The sequence below is a fragment of the Hylobates moloch genome, unplaced genomic scaffold (genome assembly GCF_009828535.3).
Source record: "Hylobates moloch isolate HMO894 unplaced genomic scaffold, HMol_V3 SCAFFOLD_9, whole genome shotgun sequence".
Taxonomy (NCBI): domain Eukaryota; kingdom Metazoa; phylum Chordata; class Mammalia; order Primates; family Hylobatidae; genus Hylobates; species Hylobates moloch.
Genome location: NW_026652284.1, coordinates 83,220,678 through 83,236,117, shown reverse-complemented (window position 1 = coordinate 83,236,117; position 15,440 = coordinate 83,220,678). Strand labels below are relative to the sequence as shown.

The window sequence follows — 15,440 nt, the reverse complement described above, 5'->3', positions numbered from 1 at the left end:
ACACCTGTAGTCCCAGCTACTTGGGAGGCTGAGGCAGGAGAATTGCTTGAACCCAGCAGGCAGAGGTTGCAGTGAGCCGAGATCGTGCCATTGCACTCCAGCCTGGATGACAAGAGCGAAACTCCGTCTTCAAAAAAAAAAAAAAGTACCCTAATTTTAGTATGGGTAAGCAAAGAATTATAAAGAATTATAATTATACATATTTCTTTATAAAGAATTATAAAGAAATACAACTTCTTTATGTTAATATGCAATCATCATATTTAAAGTTAAAGCCAATTTCATTTTGAAAAATGTAATATGTAATGAACACTGGGGCTATGGAAGTAAAGTGTCTAAGGAGTTCCTCTGGTCCAACATCCAATGCAGATATTCCCTCTGTATCTCTGAACAAATCCAGTGATATAATAGCTTTCTGCTCCATGAGACATCCCATTCCATTGTCAGTTACCCCCATGGTTAGGAAGTCACTAGAAGTCTGTGCACAAGGCACTGTATTGAGTGTTCTGTGAGATCAAAAAAAAAAAAAACCCAAAGTTTTTGCCCTAAAGAAACTTAATATCTTGTTCACAGGGTTCAGACAATAATACAACATCAGACAAGAAATTCAAAGGGCATTAGAAAGGCACAAACCAAACCACATGGAAACTCAGAGGGAGAAACAAGATAGCCTGTCTGGCTGAGGGAACCACTGATCCTCCTGTACTGACGCTAATTTATTTCATTTACCTATCAGACTTGACATATTATTCAGTGAAAGTTATCCAAAGGCCGGGCGCGGTGGCTCATGCTTGTAATCCCAGCACTTTAGGAGGCCGAGGCGGGTGGATCATGAGGTCAGGAGATCGAGACCACGGTGAAACCCCGTCTCTACTAAAAATACAAAAAAATTAGCCGGGCGTGGTGGCGGGCGCCTGTAGTCCCAGCTACTCAGAGAGGCTGAGGCAGGAGAATGGCGTGAACCCGGGAGGCGGAGCTTGCAGTGAGCCGAGATTGTGCCACTGCACTCCAGCCTGGGCGACAGAGCGAGACTCCGTCTCAAAAAAAAAAAAAAAAGAAAGTTATCCAAAGAGGTAGTATAGCTAAAGAGTTTGGCTTTAGGTATTAGACATGTTTGGATATAAATGTGGACCCTCTCTGTCTAGCCAGGTGACCTTGAACAAATTACATAACTTCACTGTGCTTCTGTTTTCTCATTTGTAAAATGGGCATAGTAAGACCTATCTACCTGAGAAGCTTACTGAAGGATTTAATAACAACATAAAGTGCATGAGTATAGTGCCTGGTACTTCGTGTTTAAAGATGGTGGCTTTTGCTTCTACTTTTTTCCATTTCCCTTGTTATTTTTCACCAATCTTTCTCTAGAATTTTTATCATTACTAATAATATATTTTTTTCCTGAATCTCCTCACTTTTATGGCTATCCTCCTCCATACCATCTAGTTTTCATTCTCCTGTACAATGTGCTATCTAGAACTTTACAACAATACAACTTTTCTCCACAACAGAAAAGCTACAGCCAGGATCTGACCAAACATAGTAAACCAAACTGCTACCTCCCTTCTGACCTATACTTTTACTATTGCAATCCAAATTGCACTCAAGTTTTGTTTTAAGCAATTCTGTGCCTTCGTTGGTTCATGGCAGGCTTGTGGTTAATTAACATTTCTAGGTACTACGTAAACTGTGAACAATCAGGCAGGCCTCTCCTGTCTTGTACTTGTGCAACTGATTTTTTGAACCTAAATATCTTTTTATTTCTCTCTCGTATAAGCCTGGACTTTTGGTTGCAAGTGACAGAAAGCTAGCCGGACCTACCTTAGATAAGAATGAAAATTTTCTTCTCTTTTTTTTTTTTTGAGACAGAGTCTCGCTCTGTAGCCCAGGCTGGCACGATCTCGGCTCACTGCAAGCTCCGCCTCCCAGGTTCATGCCATTCTCCTGCCTCAGCCTCCTGAGTAGCTGGGACTACAGGCGCCCACCACCATGCCCGGCTAATTTTTTGTATTTTTAGTAGAGATGGGGTTTCACTGTGTTAGCCAGGATGGTCTCGATCTCCTGACCTTGTGATCTGCCTGCCTCAGCCTCCCAAAGTGCTAGGATTATAGGCGTGAGCCACGGCGCCTGGCCTAAATTTTCTTTATTTGTATAACTGAAGAGCAAGAAAAATGGGACAACTGGAATGCTGACCCACCCCTTATGATGACAAATGGTGGCTTCATCTTCTCACATAGGTTTCTCCCGGAACCCCAGTTACTGGCAGCTCTTGACTCATATTGTCATAACTTGAGACAGAAAAGAAATGATTCCTTCTTCAAGTCCTCCTTCCTGCAACCATTTATTAATAGAAAAATCCCAGGGAAAGAATGGTCTGAATCAAACATGTGCCAATCATTACTGAGCTGTACTAACTCGCAAGATTGGGCAAGAAGGTGTAAGCCCTTGTACCAATTACTTAGCCAGGGAGGCCCAAGTTATGATGACAGCTCACAACAGAACTCAGGGAATAGAAAGGGAAAAGTACTTCCAAAGGAATAGAAAATACATTTTCTGAAAGAAATGGAGATGGTTTATAGTTAAGTCACTTAGCCAAGTAGAGCTAGGACTGACTGAAGTCTTTTAACTGCTATTATAGGTGATTGGATAATCTTTTTTTTTTTGAGACAAGCTCTCACCCTGTCAACCAGGCCAGAGTGCAATGGCACGATCTCAGCTCACTGCAACCTCCACCTCCTCGGTTCAAGCAATTCTCATGCCTCAGCCTCCCAAGTAACTGGGATTACGGGTGCACACCACAACACCCAGCTAATTTTTTTTTTTTTTGTATTTTTTTGGTAAAGATGGAATTTCACCATATTGGCCAGGCTGGTCTTGAACTCCTGACCTCAAGTGATCTGCCCGTCTTGGCCTCCCACAGTGCTAGGATTATAGGCATGAGCCACCAAGCCTGGCCTGATAATCTTTTTGAGTCAGATACAAAAAGATTATTTTTGTGAAGGAAAGTTGTTTATGTTTCTTCTCCCTATTTTGATAAAGAACTAATATCTTATTGTCTTTATTGTATGGACTTTTCTTCTTCCAGTTACAATCAGAGAAGGCAAATTTAGATCGATAAAAAGGTTAAGAAAACTTGTAAAATATCAAATGAAATGACACAGTAATCTTAAAAGTCTCATTCAATAAAATGTAGCCTGCAGTTACCGTTATTAACATTTAGGAAGAAGAATAAGCTCATGTGACAGCATCCAGGCCACATTATTAAAGAATATAGAGTAAACCACAATTCAAACCCAACAAGACTCAGCCTCACAGCTCCCATTTTCTAAGCCCTTAACCAAAAATGTTAGGCTAGCCGCCAAGTCGCTATTTTGAGATAGAGAGATTCAAGCCTATCTTACAATATATTATGCAATAAATAATATATTTGTCATCAGAAAATGCCTGGTAGCAAAGTGAAAATGAAATTAATTTTACAAGGATTTACTAACTTCCAAAGCAAGCTCATGGATCTGTCCATTGTTTATTCTAATAATCTGTGGTGTTATGACATACATTGGTTTTTATCCACAGTTCCCCGCTCATAACTCCTATAGCCCTTGTTACAGTCTTTTGTATAATGTGAGGTGTGTTAAGCCTCAGGAGCAGGCCTCTGACCTTCTCCTGCCCTCCTTTCACCTGACCCAAGGCAGGACTCTAATCTATCTTTCTGATTGTGGGTTTTAAGACTTTTCCCAGAGAATCTGCCCTATACCCTGCGGGAAGGAATGCTGATGTCAGGAAGCCTCCATAAAAACCCAAGGGAACTGGGTTCACAGAGCTTCCAGATAGCTGAACACATGGAGGTTCCTGGAGAGTGGCGGGCCCAGGGAGGGCATGGAAGTTTCACATCCCTTCCCCTATATCTTGCCCTATGTGTCTCTTCATCTGTATCCTTTGCAATATCCTTTATAATAAACCAGTAAACATAGGTATGTGTTTCCCAGAGTTCTGTGAGCCGTGCTGGCAAATTAATCAAACCCAAAGGGGAGGTCATGGGAACCCCAACTTGAAGCCTGTAGGTGAGAAGTTCGGGAGGCCTGGACTTAATGACTGGAGTTGGGGGGTGGGCAGTCTTGGGGACTGAGCCCTCAACCTGTGGGTTCTGACAGTACCTTCACGTAGATAGTGTCGGAATTGAATTAGAGGACACCCAGCTGGTGTCCGCTGCTTGGTTCATGGGGAAAAAAAAAAAACCTACGTTTGGTCACAGAAGTCTTCTCGTGTTGTTGATTGTTGTGGTGTCAGAGTAGAGAAAAATCATAGAGAGAGTTTTCCCTACACATCACCTAAGTTACATTTAACTTGTAAAACTGAATTATTCCTTTGGCCTCTTACAGAGGTTTCTAAAGCAGCCCTCTTAAATTAACAGTGAGTAATTTGTTGTTTCTGGAAGTAATAAAAGACGTCAGTGTATGCTTATGACTTGTTTATTGCAGAAACCTTCCAAGTCACTCAGATGAGGGAAAATGCTGACCCCCATCTACTGGCATACACAGCCACTGAAATGAAAATAGGAAAAATGCTTTTCTTTTCCCTTACATGTGAATTTTAATCTGGACTCTATCACCCTTTGTTTGCCATGCACACCATTCCATAGGTTAAATTATCCTGTGAACAAAGATATAGGTGATGGATATGAGCCAGTGCTAGGATGCAGGGCATCTCTAAACTGGAATGGCACAGAACCCTACTGACCTAAGTGCTACATTTTGTGAAAAGAATTAAATATAACAATTATATTAAATAAAATGATTTCTCATCTGAGGTGAAAGCCAAGCCAGGTAAAGAAATTACAACTCTAGCCTGGTGCAGTGGCTCATGCCTGTAATCCCAACACTTTGGGAGGCCAAGGCGAGCAGATCACTTGAGGTCAAGAGTTTGAGACCAGCCTGGCCAACATGGGGACACCCCATCTCTATAAAAATACAAACATTAACCAGGCATGGTGGCACATGCCTCTAATCCCAGCTACTCAGGAGGCTGAGGCACAAGAGTCTGCCTCAAAATAATTTTTAAAACGAAAAAAAAATGACTCCAAGGATTTGTCCGTTTTTTTTTTTGTTTTTTTTTTTGACAGAGTCTCACTGTGTCGCCCAGGCTGGAGTGCAGTGGTACAGTCTTGGCTCACTGCAACCTCTGCCTCTGGGTTTCAAGTGATTCTTGTGCCTCAGCCTCCCGAGTAGCTGGGACTACAGCTAATTTTTTACTTTTTTTGGTGTGTGTGTTTTTAGTAGAGATGAGGTTTCACCATGTTGGCCAGGCTGCTCTCGAACTTCTGGCCTCAAGTGACACATCAACCTTGGCCTCCCAAAGTGCTAGGATTACAGGCGTGAGCCACCGCACCCGGTCAGGATTTTAATAACAGATACTCGGCAAATAAAGGAGCATCTGTTAGGATTTTTACATCTATTTAGTTAAAAGAGAGAATAGTATATAATCTAAACTCTGTACCCAGCAATGTAATTTGAAACATTTTTGCTAGTCCATAAATACCATAGCATTAGATTCTTGGTAAGCAAGTTGGCTTTTTAGAAAGGTTATTGGAGCACAAAAAGATGTAGTGGATGGCTAAAATATCATGTTTTAAAATGTGAATGTTTTCACTATTCAACATCTATATATTTTGGTTTTCTACAGGATAAGGAGTACTCCAGGAATTTACCTTAGCAATAAAAATTTATAGGAAGCTATCTTTAAACATTCCTATTGTCTTAGTCCATTCTGTGCTGATGTAACAGAATATCACAGACTGGCTAATTTATAATGCACAGGAATTTATTGGCTCACCATTCTGAAGGCTAGGGAGTCCAACATCAAGGGGCCAGCATCTGCTGAGGGCCTTCTTGCTGGGTCATCCCATAGTAGAAGAGCAAAGAGAGGACAACAGAGAGAAACAGAGTAAGAGGATTGAACTCCCCCTCTTATAAGGAACCCCCTCTGGCATTAATCTATTAACTCCACCCTCGTGACCAAATCACCTTTCATGAGGCCCCACCTCCCAACAACATTGCACTGGGGATTAAGTTTCCAACACAGGCATTTTGGGGTTCACATTCAAACCATAGCATCCATTAAACTTGGATTTTTACTCTCAATTACCAATAGACTCAACTTTTATATGTGGTTACATGAGATTTCTATTATAGGGTAATGATTTTGTTTACCTTTTTTTTTTTTTTTTTGAGACTGGGACTTGCTCTATCACCCAGGCTGGCGTGCAGTGGCACGATCCCAGCTCACTGTAGCCTCGACCTCCTGGGCTCAAGTGATTCTCCTGCCTCAGCCTCCCAAGAAGCTAGGACTACAGGCGCATGCCACCACGCCTGGCTAATTTTTCTATTTTTTGTACAAACAGCATTTCACCATGTTGCCCAGGCTGGTCTTGAATTACTAGGCTCAAGGGATCCCCCCACCTAAGCCTTCCAAAGTGCTGAGACTACAGGCATGACCCACCATGCCCAGCCTTACCTATTTATGTTGAGTGACTTACTCTTATCAATCATCTAATTCATTCAGTCTTTCATATCTATTGGCACAAAAGCATATAAGTTTGAATCAATGGACCAAGGTGATTTAAGTAGGAACAGTATTATATCATTTTATCTTAGGGCTCTATTTAATGATAATATTTTTGCTGGCACTACCTGCATATTTGTGTATGAGTAACCTGACTTGGCAAAATAACTAAAACCCCAAACACAGTTAAATATGCCATTCTCATTAGATAGCTATCCTTCCATTAAAGTTACACTATGTTGTCTATTCCAATGTAGTATAGTTTTCTTTTTTGTTGTTGTTGTTTTTTGTTTTTTGAGATGGAGTATCGCTCTTGTTGCCTAGGCTGGAATGCAATGGCGCGATCTCGGCTCACTGCAACTTCCACCTGCCAGGTTGAAGTGATTCTCCTGCCTCAGCCTCCCGAGTAGCTGGGATTACAGGCATGACCACCATGCCCAGCTAATTTTATATTTTTAGTAGAGATGGGGTTTCTCCATGTTGGTCAGGCTGGTCTCGAATGCCTCGGCCTCCCAAAGTGCTGGGATTACAGGCATAAGCCACCATGCCCGGCCTACTGTAGTATAGTTTTCAAGGCTCTATTGTATTCATGTAAAGCTAGTATTATTCTTTAAATCTGAATACACAAATACTAATCGTGCGGGCACATAGTTTTCATAATAAATGTTGTTGAGTTGCTTCATGGTGTAAATGATGTTGGCTTAGGCCCTAGTCCAGTATCATCTACTTAAAGACAGGTCAACATTCACTGACTGCAAGTGCCCCTCACTCAACCCTTTACAACTTCCTGTTTCTCCTACTCTGCTGATATTACTCTGTTAAAGGTTATAGATAAAATTCTTTCCAGGCCCTTGCTATTCTCCATGAATGACTACAATGGCTTCTCATATGTTCTGCCTGCCGAAAACTTAAGAGTATTTTACCTTTCCAGCCCCACTTTCTCACCTTTTCTAAAATGCAAATCATTTCCATGATTGAAGCCTTTTCCAACGCCTTTGGAATATAAATCCAAACTTTTTTTTTCTTTAAAGATCGACAACAGTTTATTAGTTACACATTCCCTCAGACAAGAAGAGGAAAGTAGTATAAGCTATGCAGGCCCACAAAGGGATTGCACTTGGGAGCAAAGAGAACAAACAGGGGACTGAGGAAGGTTTTGTAGTATCAAGAAGGTGAGATAGGCTGGGTGTGGTGGCTCACACCTGTAATCCCAACACTTTGGGAGGTTGAGGTGGGAGGATCGCTTGAGCCCTGGAGTTCGAGATTAGCTCTGACAACATAGTGAAACCCCATGTCTACAAAAAATTTAAAAAAAAATTAGGCATGGTGGTGCACACCCATCATCCCAGCTATTCAAGAGGCTGAAGTGAGAGAATCACTTGAGCCCAGGAGGTGGAGGCTGCAGTGAGCTATAATCATGCCACTGCACTCTAGCCTGGGAAACAGAGCGAGAGTCTCTTAGGAGAAAAAAAAAAAAAAAAGAAAGTGAGATGTGCCTTGAATTTCAAAACAAAATTTTATTGGTTCGTCTGAATAATTCTGTGGGCTGGCAGGGAACTAAAACACATTATACTCCCAACTGTTAAGACTGCAATAATATACTATAATGCTACAATGCCATAATCTACTATATACAATAGTACTTAATACAGTACATCTGCACTTGATGTCATCCATAGATTCTTGGAAACTGTAACTTTAAGTCAAACCATGTACTGTATAAAAAAACCAATTTTGCCAGACGCAAATTGATTTAAATAAGAGTTAGGGTCCTATGGCATACAGTTCCTACAGCATTGATAAACCCAAACTTCTAAATACGAGATTGGAGTTTACCAATGATTTGCCTTTGGCAAAATCAGAATCCCCTTTCCATCCTGTTTGAGGATATGACAACCCTGATCACTCATCCTATTTTGCTATAAGCACCCTCTTCCTTGAATAGCATAGCACTGCACTATTGTGATTTTCTTTGGCCTCTTGCTCTTCTCTGCCGCTGTCTTTTCTCTCTGGCATTCTCTAGATCCTGTGCTTATACCCTTTTCTAGTATACCTCAATAATTCCTTAATTATCATGTCTGTAGGAAAGGTTCCCAAATTCACGCCCAAAGGGTTCTAGATCTTCCCATTTTCAGAGGCCTCTGGACCATTTTACCTAGCTATTTCTTCAACAGCTGAAACTCTGTATCAGAGCAGCCTCAGGCCTGGTGTGGTGGCTCATGCCTATAATCCCAGCATTTTGCGAGGCCTAAGTATGTGGATCACTTGAGTCCAGGAGGTCAAAACCAACCTGGGCAACATGGCAAGACTTGTCTTCACAAAAAATTAGCCAGGCATGGTGGTGCACCAGTAGTTCCAGCTACTCAGAGGCTGAGGTGGGATGATCACTTGGTCCCAGGAGGTGGAGGTTGCAGTGAGACGAGACTATGCCTCTCCACTTCAGCCTGAGCGACAGAGTGACACACTGTCACACACACACATACAAAGCAAAAAAACCTAGCCTCATCTTATTCCCTCCAAACTGGGTCCTTCTTTTTTTTTTTTTTTTGAGATGGAGTCTCGCTCTGTCACCCAGGCTGCAGTGCAGTGGCACCATCTCTGCTCACTGCAAGCTCCGCCTCCCAGGTTCATGCCATTCTCCTGCCTCAGCCTCCCAAGTAGCTGGGACTACAGGGCACATGCCACCATGCCCAGCTAATTTTTGTATTTTTAGTAGAGATGGGGTTTCGTCACGTTGGCCAGGATGGTCTCGATCTCTTGACTTCGTGACCCGCCTGCCTCGGCCTCCCAAAATGCTGGGATTACAGGCGTGAGCCACTGCTCCTGGCTGGGTCCTTCTATTTCTATCTCTGTTTATGGCTCCAGAATTCTCCCTGTTGATAAGCTTAATATCCCCAAATCACTTGACACCTTCTTATCTCCTTTGAAAGTCAAGATTATCTCTACTCTCTCTGTGCCTTTTCCCTCACATCCATTCTGAATCCCCTTAGTACTTTCATTATTATTATTATTATTATTTGAGACAAAGTCCATCTCTGTTGCCCAGGCTGGAGTGCAGTGGTGCAATCTCAGCTCACTGCAACCTCTGCCTCCCGGGTTCAAGCAATTCTCCTGCCACCGCCTCCCAAGTAGCTGGGACTACATGCGTGTACCAGAACGCCTGGCTAATTTTTGTAGTTTCAGTAGAGACAGGGTTTCGCTATGTTGGGCAGGCTGGTTTCAAACTACTGGCCTCAAGTGATCCCTCCACCTCAGCCTCCCAAAGTGCTAGGCCCACACCATCACTAGGCCACCAAGTGAGCAACCACGCCCGGCCCCCTTAGTACTAAAATAAATAAATAAGTAAACCAAAAAACCCCACAAAACTGCTGTAAGAGTCTCCTTCACTTCCAAACTTTCTACCTCTTTTCAATCCCATCCACTGGTGCCGGAGTAATCTTTTAAAAAACATATTTTTGAGCATACCATGTTCCTGTTTATATGGTTCCAGAATAAAGTCCAAGTTCCAATTTTGTTGGTTTTTTTTTTTTTTTTTGAGACGCAGTTTCACTCTTGTTGCCCAGACTGGAGAGTGCAATGGTGTGATCTCGGCTCACTGCAACTTCCGACTCCCGGGTTCTAGAGATTCTCCTGCCTCAGCTTCCTGAGTAGCTGGATTACAGCCATGTGCCACCATGCCCAGCTAATTTTGTAGTTTTAGTAGAGACAGGGTTTCTCCATGTTGGTCAGGCTGGTCTCGAATTCCCGACCTCAGGTAATCCGCCCTCCTCGGCCTCCCAAAGTGCTGGGATTACAGGTGTGAGCCACTGCGCCCAGCCTCCAATGTCTTCTTGATGTCACCCTAATCTACCTTTTCAATCTCATTTGCAACCATTCCCCTATGCTGGAACCAGAAAGGCTATTCACAATTCTCTAAACCCACCCACTTCTGTGCCTTCTCTCATCTGTTTCCCTTGCCTGGAACACCTACTCTCAAAATCACCAAACTCGCCTGTTTGGTGAAAAAGGAAAGCACCTTTGTTTAGAACGGCTTTTCTCAAAATCACTCTGTACCTTTCCCCAGCAGCCTTTCTCTCACTTAGCTGCAATCATCTCTTACTTCCACTTGGTCCTTGCAGCATTTTATTTGTATCAGTCAACAATTTATTTTGTATTGCTGTCTTACTTCCCCTGCTAGATTGTAAGCAAGGTTTCAAATGTTGTATTCATCTCTAGTTTTTCTTCCTCCACCAGAGAGGGTCTAGTGAATGGCTGTGCTTTTAAATATTCTGAATAGAACAGAACTTTCAAGAAATGAAAGACAGAGCCAAGATATAGCCGAGCAAAATAAGGAAAAACAAAATCAGGAATGCGTCCACAGCTCCTGATTCTACCGAATACTCTCTCATTCAGCCTCGCAAGATATCCTGCTTTTCCACATGGGAAGGTCGCTTTCTTCCTTTCACATTTGATGATTTATTAGTCAACCACAGTGCTGCTCAAAGTACACAGAGGGTTCGGAAGAATCAAAGGGAAAAAAGGGTCTTAATATCAAAAGATCTTAACTTTAGAGGGGTGTGTCAATACATATTCCATTTGTGCTATGTGTTGCGAAGCGTAGTAGCACGAGAGAACTCGGGGTCTCTGATCATGATCATTAGTGCTGAGGCATCTAAAAAAGATGAAAATAAATTAAAAGCTACGTAGATCATCTTAGAACCCCTAGTAAAAAAAAGTCTGTTGTGGAGTAGAAAAATTAAAACGACCGCGAAAATGAGACCTAGGGGATTGAAGTAATGTGCGCTTGTAACATCAGTAATCCCCTCTCCAACGTGGGTCCTGCTTGGGACTGACTCCACCAATCCTTTTAAAAATGAAGACATAAAAGCCATATTCCTTTAAACAATTTCCACTGCACTGTATTGCAACGTACGAGCGCTGAGGACATTTTCACGTCTTCACTACCCTTTTTAACACCCGGACACTGGGCCGGTCCTTTCTGGCCACGAGGAACTCGCTTCCCTAAAGGAGTACCGCATCCCCGAAGGCGGACGCCTCAGCCCAGGAGGACAGTCCCCAGGGTAAACTACAGGCCTCACAAAGCGGAGGGAGCTGGACGGCAAGGCTCGGCAGCGGCGCCGACAGGCTTACCCCAGGCCCACTCTAGGCCGCACAGTGGTCGCGCCACCTCCGGCCCAGGACAGCTCTCAGACGCTGCCAGCTTGGAGCCCGACCCGGCTCACAATGCGCTGGGCCCCGCAGCGTGAGCGCAGGCGCCCGAGAGGCGGCGGGGGTCGGGCGGACGGCGCGCTCCAGCCGAGCCGCCTCCTTCTCCCGGCCCACACCCGCGCGGCCGCCCTCCGCCTGCTGGGGAGCTGCGGGTGGCGGGAGGGCGGGAAGCGACCGGCCAGCCTGCACCTGCATGACCCGGTCGCGCACCGCCCCCTCCCCTCTCTCTCCCGGGCTCAGTCCTCCTTCCTCTTCCGTCCCCCTCCCTTTTCTCAGGGCTGCAGCCGGGCTCCGCCCCGCTCGCGCGGCTGCCCGGCCAGCTGTGATGTCACCAGGCCACTCCCCCTAATATAAATACTGGCGTCGCTGGCACCGCCTTCTCACACTTTCAGGCTCTGATCGCGGCCGCAGCTTTTCCTTTTTTCTCCTGCCGTCGCCTTCTCTGCCTCTTCTCATCCTTTCTCGCTCTGCTGCTCTGCAGTGTGACGAGTCCGAATCCTCTTCCCACCCAGCCCGCGCCTTTCTTCTTTTGCCTGCGCTGTTCTATTTCTCCTTCGGCCGCCGCCGCCACTGCTGCACACAGCTGGTGTCGGTGCCGCGCTTTTACCCCCAAGTCGTTCCCGCAGCCTATGGCCCAGGCCGCCTTGGGTATTTCTGCTCAAGGTAACCACATCCCTCTTTAAAAATTCCGCCGAAAAAGAGAAGACGCTTTACCCGACTCTTTGGGCCGTTATCTCACGTGAGTACCGAGCCGAGGGGCGCGGGAGGGACCAGGACGCGGGGCTGGCCTCGGGGGGCTCCGGCTGGGCGGCTCCGGCTGGGCCCCGCCGCCCTTAAGACGTCCCTGCAGCGCCCCGCGGCCGGCCGCCTCGAACATGGCGGCGGCGGCATGTGTGGCGGCTGTCTGTGCCCCCGGCGGCGGCGGCGGTGGCGGGGCTGGGCGGCGGGCCGCGCTTCGGGACCTTCGGGCGGCTGCTGGACGCTCGGCGGAGCCGGAGCCGCAGCGATGGGGGCGAGGGGGCGTGTGCCAGTGGGGGCGCGTGCGGGGGTCTCGCCGCCGGGGGTCGCCGTCCCCTCCTGGCGGCGTGCGGCCCCCACCCCTCTCCCGTGGTGCATTGCTGTTTCCGGGGAGGGGGCCCGGCTGCAGCCCTCAGGGGCCAGGGTCCCGCAGCCCCTACCCCGCGCTGCGCCGCCGCCACCTTTGCTTCCCGAAGCCAGGCGGGCGGGCGGCGCTGTGAGCTGCAACGCCTGGGGTCCTGGTTATGAATGGAGCGGGGCGGGCCCCGCGCCGGCCTCTGGTGACAGCTGCGGAGGAAGTCGGATTCCTGGGGGGCGCGGGGAGCGCGGTCCCCCTCTGGTGGAGAAAAGTTGACGCCACTTGGGGCCTGGCGGCGGGGAAGCCCCGGTGTCAGGTAGCGAGCGAGAGGCCTTTGGCCACTTCTGGAAGCCTCGAGGCTGCTGCTCCGCCCCTGCGGCGCTCCTGATTGGGTCAAGTCGCCTTCACTCACCCCAGTCACCTCCTGGAGCCTGAGGATTAGTCACCATGGCTTCGTTTTTCCGTCCGCGCCATGGTTCCTGGGCAGAAAGAGGGAGATTGGTAGACGGGTGGCTTATCAACTACTGTCTTGACTGCCAACAGTTGTTGGTGGTGACATGTTCTAACCCTTACACGGTATCTATCCTGAAGGTGTGTTTCATAGACTAAGCTGCTGGTTCAGAAACCCGAAACAGTCGGGGACACAGTTTACCGCCCCCATGTTTCAGCACACTTAACTGAATTTTGTGGTGGCATCTTGGTTATACTAGTTCTGTGTCCCGTCGTGTTTCTATCGTGAATTCCCAGACTGGGTGGGAATCTAAGGACTCAAAGGAGGGGGAATTGCCTTGTGCTCAGCGAAGGTTGATGTAGAGGTACATCAAAGCACAAAGTAGAAGTACATCAAAGCATATCAAATACAGCAAGGGTTGGCAGAAACATGGCTCATGATTGTCTAGAAAGGCCCTCATAATTCATTAATTTCTTTTACATATACGAGAGCGTGCAGATGCTGATCATGAAGAGAAATAAGCCCCAAGGAGTTTAGGAAAGACTCCAAAAGAAAATGATTATCGGTGGTGATAAGTGAGGTCGAGTAGTCAGTGCCTTTCTCCCCCAAGGTTTTATTACATACATTTTCAAACAGAAGGTGAAAAAGAGTTATACTTCCACCTAGATTCTGCAATTAACATTTTGCCTTATTTGTCCATGCATTTCAAAGTAAAGTTGGAGACCCCTCCAACTTTAGTATGTGCATATTAAATAGAGCTCAGTACCGCTTACTATTTTTTAAATCTTAGAGGGTAAAATTCACATCAGTATAAACCCACAAGTCTTAAGTATGCAATTTGATGAACTTTGACAAAAATACAGGTGTGTAACCTAAATCTTTTGTCAAGATGTAGAACATCGCCATCACCCTCAAAAGTTTTTTCTTGTCCTTTCAAATCGTCTCCCAGTCACCACAGAGCCAACCACGATCTTGGTTGTTTTTTTTATTTGTTTGTTTTGCTGTTTTTGAGATGGAGTCTAGCTCTGTCGCCCAGGCTGGAGTGCAGTGGCACAATCTCGGCTCAATGCAAAACCTCCGCCTCCCAGGTTCAAGCGATTCTCCTTCCTCAGCCTCCCGAGTAGCTGGGATTACAGGCGCCCACCACGCCCAGCTAATTTTTGTATTTTTAGTAGAAACGGGGTTTCACTGTGTTGGCCAGGCTGGTCTGGAACTCCTGATCTCATGATCCGCCCATCTCGGCCTCCCAAAGTGCTGGCATTACAAGCGTGAGCCACTGCGCCCGGCTGATCTTGTTTTTTTTTTTTTTTTTTTTTTTAAACCCATAGATTGTTTTCGTCTATTCCAGAATTTCCACATGAATGGAATCATACAGTATGCATTCTTTGGTATAAAAGGCTTCTTTTAACTCAGCACATTTTTAATATTCATCCCTGTTGTCTTTATCTGTAGATTATCAGTAGATTATTTGTGTTGCTGAGTAGTAGCCCATTAGGTGACTATCCCTTGGTTGGTTTTTCTAAAAATTAACTTTATTAGGCTGGGCGCGGTGGCTCACGCCTGTAATCCCAGCACTTTGGGAGGCCGAGGCGGGTGGATCGCCTGAGGTCAGGAGTTCGAGACCAGCCTGGCCAACATGCTGAAACTCCATCTCTACTAAAAATACAAAAATTAGCCGGGCGTAGTGGCTGGGGCCTGTAATCCCAGCTCCTTGGGAGGCTGAGGCAGGAGAATCGCTTGAACTCGGGAGGCAGAGGTTGCAGGGAGCTGAGATCGCACCACGGCACTCCAGCCTGGGGGACAAGAGCAGAGGGACTTAATCTCAAAAATAATAATAATAATAATAATAAATAAAATAAACTTTGTTTTGGAGTATCTTAGTTGCGCAGCAAAGTCGCAAAGATACAGTTTCTGCATACTTCCCACCCAGTTATTAGTAACATCTTACGTTATTACAGTACATTTGTTAAAACTAAGAAACTGACTTTGGCACTATGAAACGTTTGGGACTTTTATTTGGATTTCGCCAGTTTTTCTTTAGTGTCTTTTTTCTGTTCCAGAATCCAAGTTACCACATTGTATTTAGTTGTCATGTCTTCCCAGTTTTCTTTGGTCTGTGACAGTTTCTCA

The 15,440-nt window shown here is 45.6% G+C and overlaps 1 protein-coding gene and 1 long non-coding RNA gene across 7 annotated transcripts in view; one reads left to right on the top strand and one right to left on the bottom strand.

Annotated features, from left to right (window-relative positions):
• Positions 1-11,910, bottom strand: part of LOC116813493 (uncharacterized) — a 70,155-nt gene extending 58,245 nt beyond the window's left edge. The window contains exons 1-3 of one of the 3 annotated variants that reach the window (XR_009214802.1): positions 11,686-11,910; positions 10,021-11,206; positions 5,827-5,885 (exon numbers count right to left, since the gene is read on the bottom strand). This is a non-coding gene — a long non-coding RNA (uncharacterized LOC116813493). The remainder of the gene's footprint in view (positions 1-5,826; positions 5,886-10,020; positions 11,207-11,685) is intronic. The other 2 variants (XR_009214801.1, XR_009214800.1) reach the window with 2 other exon arrangements.
• A 21-nt stretch (positions 11,911-11,931) lies between these two features.
• The window catches only part of AZIN1 (antizyme inhibitor 1), a 37,910-nt gene continuing 34,401 nt past the window's right edge, over positions 11,932-15,440 (top strand). For all 4 annotated transcript variants that reach the window (XM_032760168.2, XM_032760164.2, XM_032760170.2 and 1 more), the window contains exon 1: positions 11,932-12,502. The gene's annotated coding sequence lies outside the window, so the exon portion shown is untranslated. The remainder of the gene's footprint in view (positions 12,503-15,440) is intronic.